We start from the raw sequence: 20,174 nt of genomic DNA, 5'->3' as shown, positions 1-20,174 counted from the left end.
AAATGCTCATCATCATCATCAAAATATAAACATAGTCAAAATACACGCAAGTAAAGAAGCAAAGGAAGTCGAAAAACATGATTTCAAAAACAGATGGAAGACATACTGCGAAAAGCTGTTTGAAGACCAAGATTGTTTTTTGTTTTTTTTTTTTTTTAAAGCAATATCAAAGATTACAGGGGTGGAACGTTTTCGCTTTGCCATTTTATGAATTGTGAATTGTAAGACAGTCGGCAGATAAAAGGGCTGTTGCTAATACGGCACTCTGCTTTGAACGACACTTTGGTGATGGCATCTTTAATACTGACTGAGACCAGATTTTTGCATGATCAGTCTCACCAGTCTGCAGTTTTCCAAGATCTTGTAGCCTATGCGCAGTCCTTATTGCCTCCAGTTGCACCACAAAATCCAGGGGCGAAAGATTCAACAGAGTCTCAAGCGATTTAGTTGATCATTTTGTAGCTTAAAAATAAACTTAGGGGCTCATTTTACGAGTTTAATTTTTTTCCGGTTTCAATAATGTTTAAACCTCAATCCAGTTTTTTTGTTTGCTTTACGTAGTATTTTAATATTTCTGCTGTACCACTTCCGTTTTATGTGAAAGAATAAAATTTTTAAAAAAATGTTTTTTTTATTTAAATTATTTTTTATTTATATATTATCATATTTTTGAAGTGTTCAAGTGATGATATACCGGTATCCGTTATTATATGAGAAATGTGTAGGTGTCAGATCAAAAAAATCGCAAATTCTCCAAGTTACAAATACCATTTATTTGTAACCGAGCATTTATAATATTGGTTAATAGTATATGGGGCATTCGCTAACATTCTAATCTAAAATTCCATAAGTAAATTTAACTTAGATTACATTCTCAACAGCAACTTACCGCGTCCTCTATCATCTCACAGGCAGTTCACTGTCACTTCTGTAAATGACCACCTGACTAAATTTGTCCCAACAGCTATCTACAGATCACTTGACATCTGTATTTGATAGATACATTTACTGAACATTGGTGGTGCGTCTTATCTGTGTATCCTCCAAAATACAAATTTGCAAATATAAGACGAAAAACGTGTAAAGAGCATACCACATTGTGGTAATAAAATGGTTCCAAATATACCAAAGAGTCTAAAAATATGGAACGTTATAAGCATATATTTAAAATATATATATATTTATATACTTAAAATATATATAGTAATAAAATATGTATTATGCGATATAATTTTTATTGTGTATTCATTCACATTCAAAATTTTACTTATGCCTCAATACGTAGCTTGTCTGTACTGTATGTACTAGTAGATCGATAAAAGTTAAAAGCAGTATAAGCCCCCTTAGCAAACTAAAAACGAAATTGTATAATCATTAAAAATTTTGAATTTTCAACTCTTACGGATTTAATAATTTGTACATTACAAGTTATAAATGAAAACATTGGTGTTCGAATTATCCTATGAGAAGTGTATTGGTGCAAGATTAAAAAAATTCTTAAATTCTCCAAGTTCCACACGTACCATGGAACATTAGTATAGAGGGAATTAGATAAGCTTCTACTCTAAAATCATATATGTAAATAAATTTATTTTAAATTAATTTTCTAACAGTAACTTACAGCGTCCTCTAGCATCTCACAGCCGTACAAAGTTGCCCAACAAAATGGCCAGAATACTAGATTTGCCGCAATAGCTACCCATAAATCATAGTAATCCTAGGTTCAAGGTTCAGATATTTTTTTTATATGTATAGCTGAAGTTAACCGAATTGTACTTACCGAAAATATTATCAGGATCATGTAAAACCAAATCAAGATACTACTTGCCACAATTATAAAATTATAGAACTCACTGAGTTCCATTAAACATTTTCCGTACCTGCAATTATAAAATAAGTTACGTAATAAGTAACGTTAAGTATAATAAGTAAACTCGTTATTTATTATACAAACTTACTGAACTATATTCTGGTGTCTCTTAATAAAAAATATCAAATACTTTTTGATGTAATTCTGATATTGTCTGTCATACAAACTATTGTCAATTTTATCTCGACCTAAGGTTCCTCTCTCAGTATTTCTTAGTGTGTCTTCTAACATGTAAATTTGCAATCCTAAGCTTAAAAGAGTGTAATGTGCATACCACATTGCGGTAATAAAATGAAAGCATATCCAAGGAAGATGGCCCACTACTATGAGTAGGGCGTATAGGTAATAGTCTAAAAATATGGAAGAAATGTGCGTTAGGTCAAGTTGCTTCTTCCACAAAAACATGACGCACTTTACAGTTTTCTCATATAAAATTTTATGATAAATAAAAAACAATTTTAGATTTTTATTTGGCACTACTACTCAAAACATACTACTTAAAACACACATTATACTTAAAAAAAAAAAGATTAAATTAAAGAAGTGCTAAGATTGCAAACTTTAATGTTGCAATATAAGTATTTAAATGGAAGCGCCGACCAGAGGAAATTTTAAAAAGATTTTTGTAAATGTGCCCATGTAGACATAGAACAAACAACCTGTTCGACAATCAGAAGAAGAAAGAGAAGTTCGCGAAATTGCTATTTGTAATTTCGCTGAAGGTAACTGTCAGTATGATAGTTCAAACATCATGGATTATTTATAGAGATTCATAGAGATATTCTATTCACTGACAAATCTATTTTTTTCCTTCATGGATATCTTAATAGGTTTGTTGTGGTAAGGTTCTTAACAGGCAATAGACATTTAAATAATGCAATTGAAATGAAAAGATTAATGTATGGACCGCCATTTTGGTAGACTCAATTATAGGTCCTTTGATTGTAACCTATACAGGGTGTTCATTTAAAAACTTCCCACCACGGATTTATCGAAAACCACTGTTAAAAATAAAACGCCGAAATACCTCAAAAGGTTTGTCAAGGGGGACTTTCTAACTCAAAATTACTTCACCCCATTTCAACCTTTGCCCCCCAGGGTCATCCCCTTAAAAATTTTAAAGGGCAAGGAGTATCGAGTAATAGCTTGTTTAAAAGATCTTTCGATAACTTTTATTTTGACGTTCGAGTTTTTTAAATCGGTCAATTCGTTTTCAAGAAAATTAGAAAAATCTTTGTTTATCTTAATTTGTTCAGATAGAAAACAAAAACATGAAAATGTCAGTTTTTATTTTAATAAGTGTTCAAAATGTTGCCCGTTTTTGGCCAAACAATGATATAGCCGATGTTCAGATTCCTGACGGACATTTTCAAAAACATATTGTGGGATATCATGGCAGCTGTCAATGCGTTGACGAAGTTCATCCAAACTTTCAGGTTGGGGAGTAAACACAATAGATTTCAAATGACCCCATAGAAAAAAGTCAAACGGCGTTATATCAGGAGATCTAACAGGCCATTCTATAGGCCACCTTCGCCCTTTCCATTTATCTGGAAACTCGTCGTCTAGCCATTGCCGAACAGGAAGAACATAGTGAGGAGAAGCGCCGTCTTGCTGGAAATATATTTCAGCCTCATCAAGTATAGGGTTTCCATCATCATCGATTTGGTTTTCAATGGATTTAGTGATAAGCGGATTGATGGTATTTTCCAACATATCCAAATAAATGTCTCGATTTAAATTTCCATTAATAAATAGTGGCCCAATCACTTTATTTCCTAAAATGCCTGCCCAAACATTAATTATTTGAGGGTACTGGGTATGCCCTTCTACAAATGCATGAGGATTTCCATTGCTCCAATATCTACGGTTATGCTTATTAACAAATCCATTTAGATAAAATGCCCATTCATCGCTAAAGCAGATATTCTTTACATGAATAGCATTATCATTAACCGCTTCAGTCATTTTTTCATAAAAATCAACTCGCCTATCGAAAACGTCTTCGGTTAACTCTTGCAATATTTTCATTTTGAATGGATGAAATTTATGAAGTTTGGTAACTGTGTGAACAGAGCCTAATGAAATACCAGTGGCAGCAACAATTTTGCGTAATGAAGTATTAGGATCTATTCCAAAATGACTCAAAACTTGAGCGGCTTCATCCAAAATTCGCCGATGATTACATTTTTTATTTGCAACAGATCCAGTTTCAGTAAACTTAGTAACAAGGTCCAAAATATACCTATGCGAAGTTATCTTTTCCGGATGTCTGGTGTTAAACGTGACGGCAGTTTGCCGAGCACATTGATTTTGAGCACCATAAGTTAGAATAATTTCCACTCTTTCGGCTAATGTGTAAACCATTTTGGAAGTAAAATCTTCAATTCAACAAATACATTTTCACTATTCCAAGATTGTCACAAATGTAACTGACGGCAAAATAAATTCTTTATTTTCCTTAGCAACTATAAATAACTAAGCAGGTATACCAATAAATACAGTTCGCCCAGGATATCTGTGTTGATGAAAAGACTGCGGAAAAAAATCAGGTTGTTATTTAATTTTTTCCAGGTCTAATCTTCGGAATTGCTGTTTATGTTGGTAGTTTCCGTTTTAAATTATAAACGAATTGTAGATTTGACAAACCCTAACGGGCAACATTTTGAACACTTATTGAAATAAAAACTGATATTTTCATGTTTTTATCATGAAAACGAATCGACCGATTTAAAAAAATCAAACGTCAAATAAAAGACTTCGAAAGACCTTTTAAACAAGCTATAATTACTCGATACTCGATTACTCGATACCCCTTGCCATTTAAAATTTTTAAGGGGATGACCCTGGGGGGCAGAGGGTGAAAGGGGGTGAAGTAATTTTAGATTAGAAAGTTGTCTCCCTTGACAAACCTTTTGACGTATTTCGGCGTTTTTTTTAAACAGTGGTTTTCGATAAATCCATGGTGGGAAGTTTTCAAATGAGCACCCTGTATATATAAAGAATAAATTATAGTTTTAAAAAACTAAAAGCAGACGCTTTTATTGGTAAGACTTTTTATTACAACAGTAGAAGGTCAGGCAATCAGTCATAATCAGTGGCGAAGCGTGAACTTTTTTTTCGGGTAGACAAACAATAAAAATCGTTAATTAGAAAAAAAATGTGTATTCAATATTATTCACATTAATGAAATACAGAATGAAAGCGCATGAAATATTAACTCAAAGAGAAAAATTATGTAGTGACATAAAAAACAAATAAATAATTACTACTAGCATAAAAAGATATATAGATAAAAATAAATACTACTTACAAAAAAACACAACTAAAATAAAATTGCCAATATCGAACAGTCGTTCATAAATAACCACTAAAAAAACCTTTTCTATACACCCAAAAATAAAAATACTAATTATTAAATTACTATAGCACGCGCCCCCACCAAATGGAAACAAAACTGAAGATGTATTGCGGCCGACCAGATCAAGCGTGTCCATAAACAATAACCCTCAACAGCATAATAAAATAGCTGGTCGACTTCGATAGACAAAAGCTCGAATGTCTTCCCCGCGAGTAAATTTTGCATACGTAATAGGCTGAATGCGGCCGGACCTCTGTAGCCTGCTTGATGCGTATTTGGTTCGATATGCTGCAAATTTCGGAAGACAAATATCAATGTGTCTTCCTGGGGCTCGTATACATTAATTGGGTGTCAGCCTTGTATTTTTATCTTAATCGGTGCGGCAGGCGGTGCGCGCCTTCGGATTAATCATGATTAGATACTATATAATATTAGTAAAGATAGCGACTACGTTCTGTGTTCATATTTTTTTTTAATTTTAATTCAACAATTACATGAAATAATTACGTGATAAATTAATGACAAATAACTGGATAATTTTGGGTAGACAGTGTCTACCTTGTCTACTCGTACGCTTCGCCACTGGTCATAATTAATTATCTGAAATAAAAATCAATAAAAAAATTATTAACAGAATAATTTAAATCATAGTAGCTTGGGGTACTCTATATATTAAATATGACAATTATTCTATTGGCAACTATCTATGAAAGTTATAAAAGAGAAAATTTATAAAATCAGATGCTTTTTACTTTGACTTGAATTATTCTGTGAATAACTTAAGTTTTATTATGATTTTTATTTGAGGTAATTAATTCTGATTAATTGTCCAACCTTCCACTACTATAACAAATACTATTTATAATTAAAAATTATTTTCTAATTTTTGAGATCGATTAGTAATAAACGAGTGTTTTTTAATTCAAATTTAAATTCAAAAATCGTTGCCGCTTATACCAAAAAATAGTAGCAACTTTGTTATTTTAAATAGAATATTCTGTATATTATTTTCTTTTCTTTGCCCCTATCGCTTTATAATTGTGTTTGTATAAGGTGTTCCTATACCAATCTTTAGTGGTTTTCGAGAAATTAATTATTTTTTTTAGTTTTTGACCAAAACATAGCGCCAAATAAATTTTTATTAGTACGGCACTGGAAAGCGCAGAAAATTAAAATTATAAACGTAATTTACTATAAAAATTTATTCTACGTTATACAGGGTAGTTAAAAATTAGTGATTTTACCACTAGATACAAAAATTGCCATATGTGCATTTTTTTAAATGGAACACACTGTATATTATAATATATTCTAAAAGGAAATTGAAATCCCTTTCTAACGAGATACCATGTTTTTATATCTAAGTAGTTCGGCTTCTGAAATAAAAGTAAAAAGCAAAAAATTTTCTGAAAAATTCATTTAAATGGAAAGAAATAGTTATTTAAATAAAGTTTTGATACATTTTTTTATTATTCAGGGGCAATGTGACAAAATTGTACAAAGAACATGCAGAAAGTTCAACGAAATGTACCCCAATTAACAAAAAGTGATTAAAATTTAAAATTGCAATTTGTACGAATACAAAAGAACTTTATACATTTAATTCACAACTTAAAAATGATACAAGTTTACCCAAGCCAGTAACATCTGATGAGGACAACATCGTGAATGTTTTAGCATACTTTCACGCATATCCACAAGCTTCCATCCGGAGTGTAGCAGATGATTTATAAGACTATTTAAAGATTATTTATTTATTAAAGATTATTTATTTATATTATTATAGACCTTATTATTCTGTGCAAGAAATTCTGGACGACAATAATATGCATCTCTTTAAATTTTCAAAAGTACATCAGCTGAAACTGGATGATTACCAACGTCGCGTTCGATATTGTGAGACACTTCTGACAGTCACTCAAGAAGACCCAAACTAAAAAAAATATCGACAGCTGCAACAAAGTTTTCTAGACAAGGTATTTTTAATAGAAGCAATCAACACTTTTGGGCATTTACAACGGGTCATTTGAACTCCCATAAATACCTTCAGATTTTACGCTTAGTAGTAAAAGATTTTCTGGCAAATTTAACGCTTGAAGATTATTGCACTTGCTGGTTTCAATTGGATGCGGCACCCGCTTATTGCACTGAGGAGGTGACACGTGAGTTATTTAAGAAATTCGATGACATTTGCCACAAATTTGCCACAGAGCAGTGCATCCCCGCTTGAACGTCTTAAGAATACTGAAAGGTTTCGCTAGTGATGGGATCATTCGGATGAAAAATAATCGGTCATCCGATTATCGAAATATTCGGAATGTTCCGATTATGACTGCCAAATAATCGGATAGTAAATAATCGGTAAAATGACGTGCCTTGACTGCATGCGCAAAAATTCGAACTCGAATTATCGGAGCTCGGAGACTGGATTTCGATTCGAATGCGAAAAAAATCGAAATGGAAACGATGTATTCGTTTTTCACTCAGTCGTTTAAATTTTAAATTATGGCGTCGCCTATCAAATTCTTTTGATAATAATATTAATAATGATATAAAGTTAATAATAAAATATGGACACTATTAATTTTTTTCTGGAGAATTAGTTATTTTAAATAGATTAAATTCAGATAGCATATTTTTAATTATAGCGAGTATAATAATCTTATTTATATTAAAAAAAAAGAAAATCTAAATTTTAGCTTTTAATAAAGGCATAGAAATAATTAGTAACAAATTTAAATGAAAATTTCTAGAGAAAAAATATAATATTTATCAAAGTAAGAAAACAAAAATTAAAACTAGAAATGAACATAGTTTAGTTTTCTAAATAAAATTCAAGTGTTTCAGACAAATACTAAAGGAAAACAGTATTCTAAAAAAAACATCAAGAACTACTAATATACCAATGTACATATTTGTATATGTAAAATAACAAAAATGTAAACTTCAAAAACAAAGGAAATCTTCCAAAAGAAAACAGTGATAAGAATTTAAAAAATGACTTAACAAAAATGAAATTCTTGAATAAAAAAACTAGCTAATTAGTAATTATTGTGAAAAATGCGAATTTAGAAAAATAATTTTATCTACATTATTCGAGGATGTTCGGTTTCTCCTCAAACTGGTCAATTCCCCTGCTTTGGAAAACACTCTTTCTGAAGGCACCGACGTTGCTGGGATGCTCAAATATTTGGTTGCTAGCTCATACATTTCAGGCAAAACATTTTTACATTTTGCCCACCAGTCTAATGGATCTTTCTTTCTATCAAGTGGGGGCATCTCCAAATATTGCCCTATTATCAAAATAACCACACTTGTTGGCGTTGAATATGTCTTGATATTGGAAATTTTCGTGTCAAAATGTGCCCAAATATCCGGAGGAGGTTCTAGGTTTGTTGAAGTAGCAATTGTCAATGTTTCATTCTCGGTAGTCTCTGAACTGGCTATTTTTAAATTTTTCAAAGCCAAAAGTTGAGTTAATTCTGCAGTTAACCATTTCTGAGCATTAGTGGCATTATCTTCAGAACCGAATGCAAATTTCTTAAATCTCGGATCAACAAAGGTAGCTTTAGCTGCAATTTTGCTACTTTCATATGCCCCAAGTCTTCTAGTAACTACTTCGAAAAGTATGTCTTTAAGCCATTTGCCTATTTCGGTTTCTGGTATTATGTTCCTCAGTAAATGTTGAAAGCCACGAAATAATGGAATGACCATTGATAAAGTAGGGTATTTTTCGGCTGATAAAACAGTTGACATATTTTCTGCCGACTTCAGCACTTGAACACAGTCCTCTATTATCTTCCATTCGTTGGCAGTTAACATTTCTGGAGCATTTGGAAGACTTGCTATTGCAATACACAAGCTGTCCTTAATTTTTAAAAGCCTCTCCAGCATAAAAAAACAGGAATTCCACCTAGTGGCAACGTCTTGCTTGACTTTTAATATTGGGGTGTTCATTTGTTGTTGTGTAGATTTTAGCTTTTCGGCGGCTAGGACGCTATGTTTGAAATGTCCTACCAGGCCCCTGCATTTTTTTAAAATATTAACTAATATTTGATTTCCTTTTAAAGCCTCATTCACACTGAGATTTAATGTGTGTGCGACACATGGATGGTGATGCATTTTAAGGAAATCTTTTACAGCACACTTTATGTTGGCCCCGTTATCAGATACCACGGTTTAAATTTTGTCATAAATACTCCACTCATTTAAAATAGTTGTTATTGCCTTACTTAAGTGCTCAGCTGTATGCGAACCTGATGCTGTAAGTAATGCTGCATCTTTAGTAGCTAAAATCCGAGAAAATAATTTGTCATCGTTTATAAAATGACAGGTGATTGTTATATATCCTATGTTATTATCGGAAGTCCACATATCCGTTGTAATTGACATGTATTTAGTTTTATTTAGCACCATTTTAAGATTTGAAGCTGAGTCAGTATATATGCTTTTTGTAGAATTTCGTAGGAAATTTTTTTTTTGTTGGGTGGCTTATATAATGGATTTAACTGCTTGGAATATTCTATAAATCCAATATTTTCTACTATAGATATTGGCTGAAAATCAAGAACTACCATTTTTAATAACTTTTCGTTAATTTGAGCAATTTTTGGTTCCGAAAGCTCGTCAGTAGCTGCATAGATTTTCATTTGTTTACTTGGCCTTTTTTGAATTACAGGTTTGTTTTTATTGTCAATACCTGGTCCAGTGTCTGCTTCGATCCCCCTATTTACCGATGTGTCTTTGGAAGTTGAAGGAGCGTCATTTCTCGATTTTTTTGCGACTTCTACATTTTTGGGTTCATTCGTGGGATTATTTTCATTTTGCATTTGAATAGGGTGGATTCTAATTAAATGTTGCATTAAATTAGTAGTGCTTACAAAATACTTTAAAACCTTTTTACAGAGGCTACATGTTGCAGTTTTGTTGTCAGTTTTTTTAAAATAGTCCCAAACAATAGATTTTTTACTACCTGCAGACATTTTCAATCACCTAATAAAAAAGCTGTCTTAAACTGCCCCGATCTATTTAAACTAACAACTAAAACACGAAATCAAACTGCACTTTTTACTTTTATACTACACCAAGCACTATTATGTTTATACCACTGACATGGCTGTGCCTGTCGCCAACGTCGTCACCCGCGCCGGTCTCCAATAATTCAAACGGTTCTTAGTTTCTTTGCTGTTCGTTGAATTTTGGTTGATTTTAAACATTCAGAATAGTTCGGATTATCATCCGATTATTAAAATACTTGGATACCGAATAATCGATTATCGAGATCATCCGATTATGCCCATCACTAGGTTTCGCCACAGATGTAAATAGCTCCGTGCGGAGCTATTAGCTTTGTTTTGGTTTCTGTTAGAATCGTCCTAGAATTGCTTTGCACATGCGCAGATTGTTTTGTGCGTTTTGGTTAAATTAGAATTGATTCCGAATTGAAAGTTTGGTGTTTTGTTTTTTTTTTGGACCGGTTCAGAATTGTCCTAGAATCGTCCAAAAATCCCTGCTCGAGAGTAGGGATCAATTCAGAATCAGGCAGTTCGCACATGCGCAAAAAATATATCCTTACAATTTTACTCGACTTCACCAAATTTGAGAAGAAGAAGAGGAAGAAGAAGAAGAAGAAGAAGTAAATAAGTTATTTTTTATGCTTTGTTAATGTTTATTGTTTTTCTTGTAGATAGATTTCACTTAACATAAGAATTATCTATTGATTTTTTTTAAATCTATTGACATTTTTATTCCAGTCCTAATGTTTAAAATAGTTTTAAAAAGGTCCAAAACCAAAGCAATAAGCAATATTCAAAATTTCAAAACAAGTTGTGTTTAGTAAATAAACAATCAGAATCAGCTGTTTACTGTCAGTGCGTCAAGCGTTCGGGTTCCATACCATGCAGAATTGAAACGGGAGCGATTCCGGATTTTACTTTACGGCGCAACGAGTTCTGCGCAGTTCTAGAATCATCCCAAAATCGGAACCAAAACAAAGCTATTTACATCTGTGGTTTCGGTTTCGGGCTTCGGCGGGGTCCGCTGCTTCGAGTATGTTGTCACAACGTTGCCAGACCTACCACGATATATAATTCCTATAGGTGAAGTTAGAATGATCATATCTGTATAAACAGTACCTATGATACCTAGGAAGCTTAATAGTAGAGATATAACTACAATTAAACATATTAATCAGACTGCCAAACAATATATCGAATTAAAATATATATGTGTGTAAGCTACAGAAATACGGGTTTAGGCATTTTTACTATACAGATATGGAACAAGCTGTATGTTGTCAAAATATTAGGTACAAGTTTTTAGATACAAACTGAAACTTTTCAAATAATAAGAATATACAAAGTTGCTACTGTTTTTATTTAAATTAATATCTTCTTACGTTCTAAACTATACATTTTTTAGAAATAACTTAAATTTAAATCTAGTAAAAATGCGAAGAAACTGTGGATTAGATAGGTTTGTGTACTTAATTATTATAAATGATGAGTTTACCTGAAAAATGCATCTTAATCCATTTCAGAACTAATATGCAATCCTCTCCCCGATAAATTAAATTATATATATTTCCCACTAAAGCTACATAAGCAGACACCAATTCCATAATGTAAAGTAATTGAAAACGGGAAGCTAACTTTTTAACGTATTTTTCCATGTGCGGCGAGCACATATTAAAACTCCAAAAAAAACGTTTTTTCCATACTGGAATATACGGGTTATAAATGTCATACATTTTCCCGCAGATGAAGGTGCAAGTTAAACCCTTAAATGTTCAAATGTTTAGATATAAATGCCATAAAATGTTGATTATCCTACTAACGTAAAGGGCCGCACAAAGAGCTGGACCATACCGTAAGAATCTTTCAATATTAAATTCTTGAAAGAACAAAAATAATTCACAAACCATAAGTATATTTCTCACAAAGAAGAGGCAAATGTTACCGATTCGAACTTTTTTATTTTCGTTTGTAGAAAACAATAAATAGAAAACTATAGGCATATAGTCTCCTAAAATATAAAACAATTTAATAAGTTAACAACTAATATAAAATGTAATTGAGAAGGGGCCTTGCAAATCGCAGTTTTTGAAATTTGATCGATTTGAGATAAATGTGTTTTTTATTAGATATTAGTATTATTTATTTTTTATATTACTTTTATTATTTGTGAATGTTTTTTACTGCTCAACGAAACATTCTATCCGAAATTTGAAAATCCATGAAAATCTAACCCTCATCATTGCGAAACTACATAAAAAAACTGCATTTGTATTTTCCACATCCATAAAATTGCGTTCACTATTATCTAGCTTGACGTTTCAAGTAGTTGTGGTTGTCTATTCTGGAGAAAACTTCTAATTTTGTCAAATATTTGTCATCACGAACCATTTTTAAATAAACTCGCTTTATTTCCTATTTATAGCTGATTTTTTTCAATTTTGAACTGAAGCCATTCTTCCAATTTAACCAGTCCCAATCTTGTCCCAGCATCCCAATATACTCAACTTCTCCAAAGATATTCCAATAATCTGTGCATAGGTAAATAAAAATGACCCTACACCGGCAAATATAGCTCCACCTCTTCAATATATTTTGGTGCTATAGTAGAAACACAAAACATTGTGGATGAAAAAATAATATTTATTTGTGCCTTTGCATCTGTCGGCAAGTAATCTAACCAGTTTATACCTCTCTGTAAAATCGCGATTTGTTAAGAAATGGTATAAGATCCTATAATCAAATGATCCTATTTCTTGTAAAATTTGCAGTGCAGTAGGCAGCCATAGAGACTCCTATGTACATAAGGACCTGTCGTGCACCATCGAGGACTACCAGAGGCCATTAGTCTTGGAAAACCTCATGAGGATCTCTGGTTTGGACCAGGACTTAAAGTCGCTCGGTACACTCTAGGTGTTTCCCAAGTATTTGAAACTAGCGCACGTGAGTACTGCGAACTCCCCGGTAACGTGGTCTACAGTTTCATCCTCCTCCCAACACCACGGGCATTTCGAGTTTTCGCAATGCCGATGATGTAGAAATGGCGTCTAAAATCTCAGTATCTGGTTAAACGACCTGTCACATGTTAAATGTTATGCACCTATGTGCGCTTTAGCCTATCTCAGGCCAGGTAATTCCTTCCATCTTTGAAGGGTCCACTTGTCCAGCAAATTCTTCATTGTTGTTCTCCGCTTAGATAGTCCGCTTCCTCGTTTGCAGCACAGCTTAAGTCACCAGGTATCCAGAGAATACTTTCACCAGTTTCTTTAGAATCTAATTCAAAATACTAAAAACATCGATCTGGAAGACAGTAGCGTCATCTCCCGTCGAGTATGCCCTTATAGTCTTAAAGGATCTTAGAGCACAGGTGCTGCTAAATGTCCTGCACGCCCATAGCGCGCAGTTGGATTTTTTAAATTCTTAAGTCTGTGTGGTCATACCAGGAGAGTTTGGAATCTAGTGTGCTTTCCAGAAATCGAACTGTCCTGGAATATTGCAACTGCACCTCACCCAGAGATACAACAAGTGGTATGTGAAAATTACGTCTCTCGTGCATAGTAGAAGTTCTGCTTTTCTTTAGATTGATCCCTAGATCCCCATTTGTCTATTATATGCGGGGTTCTTATCAAGAAAAGACCGCCCTGTATATATATTCGATCAAGTCGTCGACCATTAGACTGGAGAAAATAACCCTTCGATGTTAAGCTGGGTAGATACATAACGCTGCAAGAGCATGAGATTTATCCAACTAACCAAACAGGGTTTAGAGCCATAGCTTTTGAGTGCTTGGCAAATTACTGTAAAAGGGGTGTTATCAAACTCCTCTTTAACATCTAAGAATGCACTCAGATAGGTGCCATTGCCTAGAAAACCCTCCACATTTTTCAAGAGGTGGCGCTTTGTCCATGGATTTGCCCACCTGGTAGGCGTATCCTAGCACAAGATGCCCTGTTGTAGGTGTTGGTCAATCAGCCTTTTTATATTCCTCATAATAATTAACAGCTGGTTAATCGCTACGAATTTGGATCTGTGTAGTTGCTTTATGCTTGTTTCAGGATAAAGATTACTTTCACCTCTCGCCGCAACTTTGGGACGTAGCCCTGAGCAAGGGAAGTTCTGAATAGTTTGATGATCGTATCTCTTTTGGTCCCGTTTACAAGAAGTCCTTAATAATATTAAGAAGTTCTTTTACTAGGTTCTGCTATGCAAAAAAAAATTAATTGATTCAATTTTTTTTTATATAGCAGAATTTAATTTATGAATTCTCGGTTCAGTTTACTTGTAAATGTCCAATGAATTTTTTCCGCTATTTTCCTGCTACTCATACTTTCTATTCTTCAACCACTAGCTCTCCTGGATTATCTACCCTTCTGCCTTTTTTTTTCTATAGTAAAGATATTTCATTGCAAAACCTTCAGAGCACTAAAAAAGTTTTTTGGCATACCGACAGTCTAACACACAAACACTAATTCTCAGAGTTTTTAATTGTTCAATAATAATTGAGGCTAATTGGTACAGGAGATGGAATTCGTGATAAAGACGTTGAAGAGGGACCCCTTTTATTTACACTTATTTGCTTGCCAAAATAAATCAAGCTTTCAGCAATGCGCATCCTAAAGCTTAAAAGATCACCAATGCCTTTTTTGGGAATTTAAGCCTGCTGACTATCCATTGTATATACAATCCAGCTTGCTACTAATGCAAAGTCTACCATATGCATTATTACCTCTAGAGTCCAGTTTTGGGATCTTTTGGGAAAATTCTATAAAGGCTTATTAGTCGGTTCAGAAGATCTAATTCACCCACACATTGATTGTATTTTTTACGATTTCTGGTCTCTTTGTTTCTATATACTTGGATGAGAGTTTATCAATATAGATCTATAAACAATGTTTCAGTTACCCTTTCCTATAAAGTTAGAGGCCAGAAACTAGTCTTATTGTCTAGCTATTTGACTAAAACTATATCATCACTGCTTACTACCTCTTCAGAATACCCTCGACCTTTCCTCCCTATTTCTTTATCTGATGAAATAGGTGGTTTGAAAAATATATTTACTCAAATGACACCAGCTGCAAAAAAATCTTACAAAACATTTAGTAATAAGTATGAGGAGAAATAGTTATCGTAAAGCAATTTATGACCTTTTGCTGGTAAACTCCTTTTACCCAGATGAAAAGCAAATGCAGCACCTTGATCATATGTTTTTTGATTTTCCTCAGTTATTCCCGATTTTTCGCCTTGTTAAAAAAATAAAATCATTGCTGGTCACTCTTACCACAAAGAACAAAAACTTTAAGATCCCGAGGATAAGGCTTTTCTTTTATATACTGTTTAAATCCTAATTTTCCAGGAAATGGAATTATCTGCTCATCAATACAGAGATCCTCTTCCGATTTTAATTTCAAACACCTTTTTCTCACTACCTCAATTATAGGGCTCACCTTATACAGTTTGTCAGTGCAGCCGTCGGGTTTTTGTAAGTTATTTTCAAGGTGCAAGTTGGCTTTCAACTGAAAAAATGAGTCTCTAATTAAATTCTCTAAAAAAAGCTGCAATTCTCAAAACTTGCTCCCAATAAATACGAACCCTGGGAAATTTATGTAATATTTAATTTAAAAATTATATGAAGATCAAACGGTGTTTGAATTTCGGATGCACTAGTATTTCTTAAAGTACAAAATTTTGTGCAGTATAAATATTAGTGTTGCTCTAAAAGTATTTCTGGCTGTATCAAGTTTTCCACTATATGCAATACTTGATGGTCAATACGATGGAGTGTATATCACTTGCTTCTAAAGAACTGATTTTTTTTTAAATATTTGGAACTAGAGCTTTTAATAGTATGTTTTCCTCTTCACCACTTTCATCCTTATCGGTCTGCTGTGCTACTAGATTTTCCAACTTGTCTGCTTGTCTTCGGTCACCATCTCGGCACTAGGGCAAGTGAAGAATTGCGACATACATGGATAATCTACTATGTCGTCCTCCTTATCTTCTGACCCGTTGTTATCTCCGGTTTCAACATAGGTATTGTCCAAGTTTGAGAAACCACTATTTTCAATTATATCGATAAGTTCTTGAACCTGCTTGGAGTCATTTTCATTCAAGTCAATTTTTCTCTTTTTATAAATTTTTTTAGCTCTCTGTAAAAAATATATATTTTCTTAAGAGTAGCGATGTACCAAATGAACATATTAGTGTACGTATTAATACAGTATCCGAGACAATTTGTACATATAAATCTACGAGCTAATTTACAGTTGCATAAATGCAAAACAAAAATCAGCACTTACTGCAATTATTTTGGAACTGTCTCATAGGATCGGTTCTGTGTAACCTAACCTCAAATCCACTCAGCCGAACAGATCTCAGAATGGGCACTTAATTCGAGTGAATTAAACTAGGTTTGGTTTTTCGAATTTCCCTTTCGAGCTCGCTTCAGCACCGCGCAAATGCAACTCTGTATACGAGCAATTGCTCGCCGCGAGACCATTCGAATATAAACCGTCCAGCGCAGTCGAAATCGCCATAAATAAATATCGATCGCACTTCCGCGTCATCCTGTACCCAGTCAACACGTGGTCGTTCTTTCCTTTCCTATCCTTTGGAACCCTTCCTAAACCCTTTCCTGTCCTTGCTAGTGGTAGCTGAACCTATTCACGCCGGTAGCCAGGATGATGGCGGATGCATCGTGGGGGAAGCGTCACCGTGCATTTCAGTATTAAAAAGTGTGAAAATATCGATTCGGGGAACACGGCTGGGATTTTAAAATCACGACTCGATCTCGATAGGGTCACGACTTCGAATTTGATCGCGCCTCATTCGTGACGAGAAAGGTGATTCTAAATTTCAATTGTCGGCTCAACTCGTTTTATTCGATTTGATTTAGGTTTCTTGGTATATATTTGTTATTTTCGCTAATATTTGACAGATGGAAACGTCAATTGTCTTTTCAATTGATAAACACTAAGAATTTTCAATTATTTTGTTAATTTTTTTTTGCCTCCGTGTTTTTTTATTTAAATATATGCCTATATATTTAAATAAAATTATAATTAATTAATATTGGAAAATAATAATTGAATTCATGGAACATCCCAAAATTTTGTTGTGTTCATCCACTTTTGGTTTTAATATGGCGACATGGGTGCAATTAATAGGACCTATAACACCAGGGAAATTGGATCGCTAATTCCAAATTTAAAATCTTGTCAAATACTTCTTTGGTAACAATCTGTGGCATAAAATCTTGACATACTAAAACTGCTCATTCAATAGTAACTCTACTTCCTCTGCCTCTGTTATTAACAGAAGGTTGTGGAAAATAGGGTCGAATTAAATCTATTCGTTGTTGTGTTTAAGAAAGCTTCTTGATATACTAATGAAAACCTGGTATGTTTATTGGTAAACAATAAATGAAACAAATACGTTTAAAAAAGGATGCTGTCACATTATGCACGTATTAAAAAAGGAAGAAGCTATATCGTCTGGTGTATACGATATACCCAAGCGTGTCGTCGACAAATCGTTAAAAACTAGGCAATCCGCAAAAGACTCACTATGGTATAATAGTGACAATCTGGCAACACCGAGTGTACGGAGGACAGACCGCGAGAGGGAGAACGTGAATTGGCAGTTTTTGGGCAGCCTTGAGCCGGGACTTAACTAAGTGAAATAGGTAGGTGTGAATTACCCCTTTAACCCGTGTCCTACCTATCATAACATGGTGACAGCGGTGTGTAGTTTCTCTCACCCGAAAAACAAGTACCAAAAACGAATTTGTGTGGGAAAGTGCCCAACAAATTGCTTTTGAGAAAATCAAACAAGCTTTGACGAATGCACCAATTCTGGCCCAGTTCGCGCCTGGAAGGTCGACGCGAGTAGCGGCTGATGCTAGCTCTTATGGTTTAGGAGCTACTCTTGAACAGCAACAAGCAGATGGGATTTGGAGGACAGTGTATTACGCATCAAAAACTATGTCTGATACTGAGAAACGGTATGTCCAGTTAGAACAGGAGGCTCTAGCCTCTACATGAGCCTGCGAAAAGTTTAGCCAATTTTTGATTGGCACGGAATTTATTTTACTAACGGACCATAAACCTTTGGTGATTTTATTGGGGAGTAAGCCCATAGCTGATTTGTCTGCTAGGATCCAGAGATTCAGGATGCGTTTGGTACAATTTAAATACACTGTACAGTATATCCCAGGAAAATAAATGATAATACCTGATCTGTTGTCCAGAGCTCCAATAGCATCATTGGACCCTGGGACAGATGCTTTACTTATCGAAGCTGTCGAAGATTTTTACGAACACATAAAGACTTCGATTCCCATATCGGATAAAAATCTTCAGTTAATTAGGTCAGCACAAGAATCAGATTCCCAGAGTATAAGACTAAGGGGCTACATACAAAATGGGTGGCCACGCTATAACCATCTTCTGGTTGAGGATAGAGAGTTCGTTCGATACCATAGCGATTTGTCAATGCTGGACGGGCTTGTTTGTCTAGGCGCCAAGATATATATTTCACAAACAGTGCGCTCTGAGGTACTGAATCGAATTCATGTGGGACATATAGGAATCTCCAAGTGTCGAGCTCGAGCGAAGGAAACAGTCTGGTGGCCTGGTATCACCAAACATATTGAGGACAAAGTTTCTGCTTGCAAGGAATGCATAGAACACAGAACAACCCCAATAGAACCACTTACACCCTCGGAAGTGCCCGAGTACCCTTGGTAAGTTATAGGTTTAGATTTATTTGAAGCAAATAAAAGAAACTACCTAGTAGCAGTAGACTATTTCTCTCGCTACATAGAGGTAGCCAGTCTACAAAACTGTACCTCGGCTGAGGTCATTACAAAACTAAGAACCTTCCTTGCTAGTCCCAGAAAGTATTCGTTCCGATAATGGACCTTGTTTTGCCAACCAGCTTTTTAAAGACTTTTCCGTAAAATATGGGTTTCAACATGTAACAGGTAGTACTCACTACCCGCAATCTAATGGCCAGGCTGAGTCAGCAGTAAAGATTGCTAAGAGTTTTGAATTGCTATGAGCTATAGAACGTCCAAACTGCAATGTGGATTTTCCCCTGCCGAGTTAATAATGGGCAGAGCACCCCGGACAATCTTACCGACAAGTAAAGTGACTTTAATACCTAATTGGAAGTATCTACCCGAATATATGACAAAAAGGAAACTTGAAACTCAGACATACACAGATAATTTTAACAAGCACCACAATGTTACAGAGGCTTCTCCCTTAAATATCATTGACCGAGTTTGGATTACTAACTTAAAGAAATATGGCATAGTGGTCAATGAAGGCCCTGAACCTAGGTCATATGTCGTCATAGCTGATAACAAGCACTCGGCGAAATAGATCACACCTCATAAAAGCAAGCCTTTTTTTAAATCGTCACCCTCACGAACCATTTGAATTCCAAGATTTATTCGATGACAATGAGTCATCCCAAAGTGTTCTTCATTTTGGGGGGAGGGAAGAGAGGGGTCAGAAAGTAGAAGGGAGAGAACAGCCACCAGAAAGAGAAGACAATGTCCAACCTAATGTAGACATCGAGGTGGTTCCTGCAGAACCTATTCCAGAGCCACAAATGAGAGCAGGAACATATGTGACTAGATCGGGGCGAGAGGTTCGGCCTCCAAGGTCTCGTTGTGCGAATCGTTGTTCTTATTAGTGCCGTCAAAAATCGGTAAAGACTAAGTTTAGGTTAAGCTAAACTAGTTTTAAGTTATTAACTAAGTGTAAATAGATATATAAAAAGTGAACAGTCTGTGAAAGTGTGACAAGACTAGGAAGTTCATTACCTCAAAGAAAAAAGGGGGGATGTGGTATAATAGTGACAATCCGGCAACACCGAGTGTACGGAGGACAGACCGCGAGAGGGAGAACGTAAATTGGCAGTTTTT

At 34.5% G+C, this 20,174-nt stretch overlaps 1 long non-coding RNA gene across 1 annotated transcript in view; it reads right to left on the bottom strand.

Annotated features, from left to right (window-relative positions):
• Positions 1 to 1,297: 1,297 nt before the first annotated feature.
• The window catches only part of LOC126745255 (uncharacterized), a 39,536-nt gene continuing 20,659 nt past the window's right edge, over positions 1,298 to 20,174 (bottom strand). Inside the window, exons 2-4 of the long non-coding RNA XR_007663482.1 lie at positions 1,781 to 1,880; positions 1,622 to 1,717; positions 1,298 to 1,564 (exon numbers count right to left, since the gene is read on the bottom strand). This is a non-coding gene — a long non-coding RNA (uncharacterized LOC126745255). The remainder of the gene's footprint in view (positions 1,565 to 1,621; positions 1,718 to 1,780; positions 1,881 to 20,174) is intronic.

Source organism: Anthonomus grandis, chromosome 15, assembly GCF_022605725.1.
Source record: "Anthonomus grandis grandis chromosome 15, icAntGran1.3, whole genome shotgun sequence".
Classification (NCBI taxonomy): Eukaryota; Metazoa; Arthropoda; class Insecta; order Coleoptera; family Curculionidae; genus Anthonomus; species Anthonomus grandis.
This window is presented reverse-complemented; position numbering and strand designations above follow the sequence as displayed.